The sequence below is a fragment of the Diceros bicornis genome, chromosome 6, assembly GCF_020826845.1.
Source record: "Diceros bicornis minor isolate mBicDic1 chromosome 6, mDicBic1.mat.cur, whole genome shotgun sequence".
NCBI lineage: Eukaryota > Metazoa > Chordata > Mammalia > Perissodactyla > Rhinocerotidae > Diceros > Diceros bicornis.
Genome location: NC_080745.1, coordinates 16,751,483 through 16,758,505, shown reverse-complemented (window position 1 = coordinate 16,758,505; position 7,023 = coordinate 16,751,483). Strand labels below are relative to the sequence as shown.

At 42.7% G+C, this 7,023-nt stretch overlaps 1 long non-coding RNA gene across 1 annotated transcript; it reads right to left on the bottom strand.

The window, feature by feature from the left end:
* Positions 1 to 404: 404 nt before the first annotated feature.
* Positions 405 to 4,701, bottom strand: LOC131406989 (uncharacterized). Its single transcript, XR_009220422.1, has 2 exons — positions 4,661 to 4,701; positions 405 to 2,343 (listed from the first exon to the last, which is right to left on the bottom strand). It is a non-coding gene; the product is annotated as an uncharacterized LOC131406989 (long non-coding RNA).
* Between the last annotated feature and the right edge of the window lie 2,322 nt (positions 4,702 to 7,023).

Below are 7,023 nucleotides of genomic sequence, written 5' to 3'. Positions count from 1 at the left end.
TATTGGTCCCAGTCAGAAGTTACTCCAGACACAAAACTGCTATAAATAACATGGTAGCAGTTAGTAGATCCTTAAAATGGCCGCATAGCCATGACCCTGCTACAGTGACTTGACTGTAACAGAACATTTGCTAAGCTGTCCAAGATGAAGTCGTTTGTAAAAGATAACTGCAGTCACCTCATACTCACAGTACACTTTGTGCACCTCCTATTGGATGAAACTGTTGGCAACAAGGCCATCTGTTATGACCTTGCATTCAAATGCAGGGCCAGGAAGGAGGCAAAGTTCAAGTCTGAGGCAATCAAAAATAGGCAAAACAAGTGATTCTTCCAAAAGCTGTGATTTTAGATGTTGCCTAAATTATTAAAACAATTTCCCAGGAGAAAAATAAACAGAAAGTAGTAGTAAGCAAAATATTCCATTTTTAAAAAATTTTTATAGTAGCTGTCATTAATACAGCAGGAACTGGTATGATCATAAAAGACACAAAAAAATCAAAAGAATGCTAGCATTCAATAGCAATTAAAACCTGAGCTGAAGGTTGATCAGAACATCCGACACTGGGCACTGTTCTGATGGAAGTTAAGAAACATGTTTACTAGACTTCGTAAATAATTCATATAACTCAGAAAAAGTTAACTTAGATTTCAAAATCTACACATTGAGCTATAACACACTGACATTTAAAGTACATGAGTTTTGCTGTTGACAAACACTTATTTAAGATAACCAGGGTTATCCTAAGGATCTCAAAGGGGAAGTCAGGGAGGCTGTAAATTGTTAACTTCTAATTAGCAAGTGGAGACTGTTTCGGTAAAATATGGTTTAATTATTTATTCATGTAGATCTCAAAGGCTACCTCAGATTTGTCAGAGCACAAGAGAATGCCAAAATAAGTCAAAAGCATGGGGATGGACCAACATAAACCCATTGCAACTTGTGGAAAACAAGTGACACAGTGTAACACCATCACAAATAACACTATTGGCAGGAATAGGAGACTTCTGTCTAATTGAGTTCTTACTTTGGCTTCTAGACTACCTCTTTCTAAGAATTTGGTGAAAAACAGGGAAATTCTACTCCTTTCATTAATAACTGTCCATAAGCAGAAGGGAATAAACAAAAGAAAGCTAACACAGAGTGATGGGCCTTAATTAAAAATCTGTGAACACGGATACATTTTAATACACTGAACCTTGAGTCACACTTACAAACCAATGGTTAATATACTACAAAAACTTTACAAACATAAAATTTCATCTGTTGCAGAACTCCAAAACTAATGGAATTAATTCCTTTTAATTACTGCCTCCATAGAAAGTCCTAAAACTGAGTAGTCATTGGAATTCCTGCACTTTTACACGCATCATCAAAATATGATTGTTTTTGTCAGAATGATGCAGGAAGCTATTTCAAATGAGGTCAAGGATCTTATGTTCTTTCAAAACGTATTTTCAGTTCCCTGTACTCCATGTTACATAAAAAAGAAATGAGGATACTGGCCTCATGTAATTTATTTCAGACCGATGTCATTAGCCTTCCAATATCTCCATGCTAAAACAGCTGAAGCAGTGTCCCTTAATTAGCGGAGACGAGCCACTGACTTCCTTCGTGTACCAGCTTTCCAAGATGACACTAAGTGAGTTTTTGCCCTAATATTTTTGCCCCGGGTTTTTCGAGACTTCTCTTTGTGCACCTTCATGTGCTGCCTAAGATGAGAGCTCTGGCTGAAGCATTTGCCACACTCACTGCACTGGTAGGGCTTCTCCCCTGTGTGGGTTCTCTGATGCTGAATAAGGTGGGAACTCTGGCTGAAACATCGGCCACATTCGTCACACTGATAGGGTTTTTCTCCAGTATGAATTCTCTGGTGCTGAATGAGATTTGAGCTCTGTTTAAACCTTTCTCCACACTCATCACATATATAGGGCTTCTCCCCAGTATGGATCCGTCGATGCTGAATGAGATTAGAACTCTGAAAGAAACTTTTCCCACAATCAGCACATTTATGAGACTTCTTTCCAGTATGGATCTTCTGGTGTTGAAAAAGAGTTGAGCTCTGACTGAAACTCTTTTCACATTCATTACATTTATAGGGCTTCTCATCCAAGCTTCTTCTCAGTCTACTCAAGCTTGAGATAAATTGAACAGTCATTCCCCATCTCTGCCGCTGCCGGATGGTTTTGCGCTGGTTCTCAGAGGCTTTTCCTTTGCTCGAGTTCCGAGAAATACCTCCCTTAGGTTTTCCTAATCGCATGGTGAAGAGCCAAATGTATTAAGCGAGTCTACTCTTTTCTTCTGAACTAACGTTTTACTTGCTAGAGCTATACAGCTCAGAATTTTCTGTGTGTAAAAGAAAAAATAAAAAACAAATTACAGATGATTTGTTAATTATTCAACTTTAATACCTCTTCAACACATCAAAATTGCATCCATATTTAAATTAAAAATGTATTCAATACATATGAAAGCAAAGACAATTCTGGGGAAAAATATTTGCAAAATAATTTTAATAATTTCAGAGTTTATTAGTTTTTATTAGGGATTATCAAGTGAGTATGTAATTCTGAAGGATTAAAAAGTGGAGACAATATAATATCTTAATGGAAATAGAAAAAATAACTCCAAAGGACAATCAAAATTTGGGTAATAGACTACCATTATGTTTTAATATTTACTCCCACGTTAAACTTTTACTTACTGGTAACTATCTAACTGAGGTGTCCAACTTAGAAAGAAATGACAAATACTACTACTTTACTAAATATTTCTGTTTATCCTTATTTGTTAGCCATTCTACTTTCACAACTATAGATAACTTAGCTCTAACTTTATAGCATAAATGGTTTTGAAAGTAGGACTACCGGGCCAGCCCCGCGGCTTAGCAGTTAAGTGCGCGCGCTCTGCTGCTGGCGGCCCAGGTTCGGATCCCGGGCACGAACCAAGGCACTGCTTCTCCGGTCATGCTGAGGCCGCGTCCCACATACACCAACTAGAAGGATGTGCAGCTATGACATACAGCTATCTACTGGGGCTTTGGGGGAAAAATAAACAAATAAAAATTATAAAAAGTTATAAAAAAAAGAAAGAAAGTAGGACTACTGTATAAAGAGTGGTAAGTTTCTGTGAGTCAATTCAATAAATGCTGGACGAGAAAAACATCAGTGAAGAGGAGATGCTTTATTATTATATTTTCTAGATTCTAACGACCCAAGCAAAAAGACAATTCTTTGAAAACTTGAAACAAGAGGATTGTTTTTGGAGAGAGAGAAAAATTTCAAAAGAACTTTTACCAGATAGTGGAATGAAACTGAGTAGAAAAAAAGGTGGTAGGCAGAACACAAGAAAAGAAGTCAGAGAAAGTAAGTTTACGTGTAAAAATAGGATAGAATTTTAAAAATACCCCAACGATGCAAAAACTCAAAATTCCAAATAAATTAATTTCATTTACTGACTTACAAGGTTATTTAAAATAATGGCCATAAACAAACAAGCCACAAACTCCAAATAGGCAACAATGTGGGAGAAGCTGGGCTGCAAAAATACTGATTACTGCAACTATTTTCCATATCTTGTGTCAGGAAGTAGACTTTAAAATGGGAATAATTACCCTGGAACTCTGAATACCGGCTTACAAAGCAAACAACTGAAAACACAAATTACATCATTGTTCTTGCCTTTCCTTCATCCTGTATAATTGAGACTCCAGGCCTGATAGTGCTGAGAACTTTATCTGGCATTTAATAATTTTATCTGCTGTAATTATGGTAAGTATCACAAAGAGCAAACTGCATGCAACACAAGATTACAGAGAGCACTACTCATTCCTTAACTTTAGTAAATATTTGTAGAACACCTATTACAAGGAGACATTTGTTAGGTACATGGTATTAGTGTTCAAAAAATAGCTATAACGGTAATTACACATTGGAAAACAACATGTATTTTTTATACAATATACGTCAGATCTGCTGGGAAACTCAGAGACTATCTAATCCACTTAGAACACTACAGATGAGGAAATCATACTAACAGGTAGCCTGTGTATTATCTTTTTAAATTCTCATAGCAACTTTATGCGAGTATCTGCATTTTACAGCTAAGGAGAGGCAGGCACACAGCTGGAAAGACTTGGGCCAGGTTCCCAACCCCTAGCGTCTCTTAGCGGCGCAGGGACGGACAGCCCCACCTTCCAGCGCCAAGTCCAGTGCTCCCACCGTGCCCGGCATAACTGGACGGCGGGGGCAGGGGAGAAGCTCAGCTTGAGTGACAGGAGCTACTAGTCCCGCGAACCCGCGTAACCGGACCGTGCCTCCGTTTCCTCCTACATACAACTGGGCTGGACAGTTGTCCAACTGGACAGAGCTGCTGCATCATCAGGGTGTTAGAAATGTAAATGAGGGGAAATCTGTAAATCACTGCGGTGCCCAAATGACCATTCACTCTATTTAGCCCTGAAGCTTGGCGGAAGGCGGACGGACTGCCGCTCACGGGCCGGGGCTCCCGCGCGGGCCTCCGCCCTCCGTGGCCTCCGCCGGCCGCTCCTCACGGGCCGGACCCGCCCCGCTCCCTCGGTCACCGCCCCCCGCCCGGCGCCGAGCCCCCCGCCAGCGCCGCGGGCAGCGGAAGCCCGAGGCCGCGCCCCAGCGGGCCCACTCACCGCGCCGGGCGGCCGCCGCCCTCGCTCTCCCGCTCGCTGCCCGCCGCCGCCGGAAGTGCGGACGCGGTTCTCGGCGCCGCCGCGGTCGCTCTAGGAACGCGGCGGAGCGACCCTCTATGGTCCCGAGCCCACCCGAAAGAAGAAACGTTTGTTTCTTCTTGTTTGGCTTCCCTCCCCCAGCCCTCGGAAGGCGTGGAGCCCCAGCACCGCCAGACCTGTGCCGGCTCCCTTCGCGGAGGAGGAGCGGCCGGCCGACCCTGGCCTGGGTCAGTCGCTGCTTCTGAAAGGCAGCTCCAGCCTGCCCAACCCCGAGACTTCATCCTTTCTACAAATACTAAGCACTTATTAATTAGAAAGAGGTACTTTCGGAGAGCCTAAACTGTTCCTGATATTTTTCATGAGTCACCTGATTTAATTATCACCCCAAAGACCCTGCAAGTGGGAGTGATCTTACTCTTTTTACAGATAAGGAAAGCGAGGCTTAGAGAAGTTTGTTGAAGTTCACCCGGTGTGTAAGTGGACCACCAAGGATTGGAACGGCTCTTTTTGGCTCCCAAGTCTGGTGATTTTCAACCATCCCCTTGCTTCTCTTAAGTAATGATCTCTCCTGCTTCTCCTCTCCCACAGGCTCCTCAGCCAGCCGGGTGGGTCGTGGTCATCTGGCCTCTCCTCCTCTCTGAGTGCCCTCGTTCCCCCTCGGACCTCCTCCAGTCTACCGGCTTCAAATGCCGTCTGTATGTGCTGAAGGCTCCGAATGGGGACCTCCAGTCTGACGCTAGGATGCAAATGTTACTGAACTCTAGACTTGTATATCCAACTGATTACCCAGCACCATGTACATGTGCGATGGACATCCCCCCAAATGAATTTCTGATAGTCATTTAACCTGTTCCTTCAACCGCCTTCATCCCAGTAATGGAGGGCAACTCCTCTATGTTTCCAGTTGCTCAGGCCAAAAATCTTGACGTCATTGTTGTCTCTTTTTTCACCCCAAACCCAAATCCAGTCCTTCCGCAATTCTGTTGGCTTTATCTTAAAACTATGTCCAGAATTGAGCCCCTTTCAACACCTCCACTGCTATAACTCCCACAAAGCTGCTGTCATCTCCTGTCTGGATTATTGCAATGGCTTCCTCACTGGTCTCCTTACAGTCTACTGACAGCCCAGGGCGATCCTCTTGAGACCCAAGACAGATCATGTCATTCATTTTGTTCAAAACTCTCCACAGGCTTCCCATGTCATTAGAGCAAAAGCCCATGGCCTCACTGTGGCACGCAAAGCTGTCATGATCTGTCTCTTGTTCTTTGTTGGGTCTAGCAGTGCTAAGAACAGTAGGTAGCAGGCAGTCAGCAAGTATTTGTTGAATGTATGAATTTATAAGATGCCTCATTGTTTAAAGTGCTTTTACATCTATTCTCTGGTCATTCATCTTTACTATAATCTCATGAAGCAGGGATCATCCTATCTTGCAGATCAGTAAAATGAAGCTGAGAGAGGGAGACTTGCCTGAAGTGACACAGAGAGTTGATGGCAGAGGCCACACTAGATCAAAGGTTCAGACCTCAGCCTGGAGCTTTCTGGTTTGCAGATGGCAAAGCATGAAACTGACTAAAGCCTAGATAAGGAATGTCAACTCAGTAATCTAGATAATAGCTGGACTGTTGTAAAGATTAAATGAGATAATGTAAGGCACTTAGCTCAATGCATAACACATTGTTATTACTTTTATTACTAAATTATTGTTATAAGTGGTTGATGCTGGTGATTGGAGGAGGTGGGGGTAAGGAGCTATGGCCAGAGATAGTTTAGGAAAAGTTTCATGAGCAAAAATGACCCGCTGGGACTCTTTGCTCTATGAACATTAAAATAATAAGATACAATTTATTCAAAAACATTTTATTAGTAAGACAGTCATTAATTAAAACTCTTTCCATGTCCCACATAAAGGTGGATTGCCCCCTTTCTCCTGTACCTGAAAACAATCGGGCTAGCTACAGAAGGCCGAGAGATGTGTAGATTAGAGGGGTAAAGAACTGGGTAAAGAAAGATGAATTTTAAAAGGGAGAGAGATGAAAGTCAGGAAATAAAGCACCGTGGGTGGCTAAGAGTGGGCAGAGTAGGAGGTAAGGATGAAGAGAGGCCAGAGACAGAAGAGGAGGAGTGGGGAGGAGGAGGAAGAATACAGGGGAAAAGCAGACAGAGGGAGAGAAAACAGGGAGAGGGTTGTATGCCCTCAACTTACTTATTAGTATAATAATAGCACTTACTGAATGCTTAGCGTGTGCCAGGCACTGTCGGGAGCGCTTGTAGTACGTCATTGAATATTCCTGTGCTATGATTGTTCTGAGCATTGGCTCAGCGTT